The sequence below is a fragment of the Pundamilia nyererei genome, unplaced genomic scaffold, assembly GCF_000239375.1.
Source record: "Pundamilia nyererei isolate P.nyererei 1_Seehausen unplaced genomic scaffold, PunNye1.0 scaffold00756, whole genome shotgun sequence".
NCBI classification, from domain to species: domain Eukaryota; kingdom Metazoa; phylum Chordata; class Actinopteri; order Cichliformes; family Cichlidae; genus Pundamilia; species Pundamilia nyererei.
The window spans coordinates 20,904-22,494 of NW_005188157.1; positions in this window are offsets into that span (position 1 = coordinate 20,904).

Here is a 1,591-nt window from a genome sequence, read left to right on the forward strand (position 1 = left end):
CACACACACACACACAATCAACCCAGCTGATAGTCAATGAGTCACTTCCAGAAGGGAGCAGTCCCATTTAACTACTGAAGAACAACCGGCCTCTGTACCACATGGATTCTCCTGATGTCGTAGTGGCTAAGTTAACCAGGCACATGGCTCAGTGCATGAGTGGTGCACCAAAAGACATTGGCAGGAATACCAGAGGAGAAACACGAGAAAATATTTGACAGTGTCATCTGCTTATGTATGCATTTATATATCACCAACATATGCAACAATCTGATGTTACAAGCAAGTTACGTTAAGGATTTTACCTGGTTAAATGTTAGTTTAGCTGACAGCTTTCATCTGTGTACTGAGATGTATGGGCATCCAACTTTGGATCAGCTGATCAGCTTTTCAAGTTGCTATTCAAAAAGCCCAATAATGGGGAAATACAATAATAAAGCCTCAAAGTAACAAAAGCATGAACCTTGATCGGATTAAAGAAGGCACTGCTTAAGTAGATACCTGGTTAATTGCAAGTTAAAGTTATTCTGATCATATTCTGAATGATTTGCCATTGTGACTGGGGCCCAGTTAAACAATGACTACGTAGTAAGACAGTTTTGAGATGTTTAGACGAAATACAGTTCCTATGCAATATCACTACACAAGATGGAACATGCCATTAACACAGTAAGTGATGTGATTTAGAAAGGAAATAAGCATAATGACATTAGAAATGGATTAAAACACAATACTAATAATAAAGTGTTAGAATAATAGGTCGGTTAAGACTGAGCAGTGGATTTCTATGACTGCTCCTTCTTGAACTCAATAAATTGGATTTATTTTTCAGCTCCAGAAACATGGCTGACACAATAAATGTGACTTCATCTTCCAACCAGACCTGCGATGCTGTTAACACTTCAGCATATCCTTTCTTTATGCTGGTCTACAGTCTAGTGTTCCTGGTAAGTTTCAAATCATCAGATCACTGTTAAAAATGTGTTAAAGGTTCTCAGTGTATGTACTGAAGTCCTGTCCTCTCCATCCTTTCTGTGTTTCTTTAGGTGGGTTTAATCCTCAATGGCTTCATCATGAAGTTTCACTTTTGTGGAGCACAGCAGCGGGCATCGAGCAGCTTGAAGATCTACCTGAAAAACCTGACAGCTGCTGACTTCCTGCTCTGCCTCTCTCTGCCACTCCGCATCACCCACTATGCCAGCAGCTCTGTCATCATTCGGCAGCTCTACTGTAGTTTTGGAGCTTGTGCCATTTTCATCAACATGTACGCCAGCATCATATTCATGGGCTACATCGCAGCCAACAGGTAAACTTCATGATGAAGATTAGAGGAACCTTTTACCTTTTACTCAAACTGCATTTCATGGTAATGCTGTTTACGCCTGACAGCTTGACTAAAGTGCTGACAAGAATTTTTACTTTATTAATGATTTCTGCTGATTTCAAACTAATAATTAATAAATAGTGACTGATTCATCTACTCAACCCCCGTTTCTTTTCTCTTCAGGTATCTAAAGATCGTCCGACCTTTAGGAACTCACATCCTGCAGACAGCAAAAACTGCCCACATCATTTCCATCATTACCTGGGT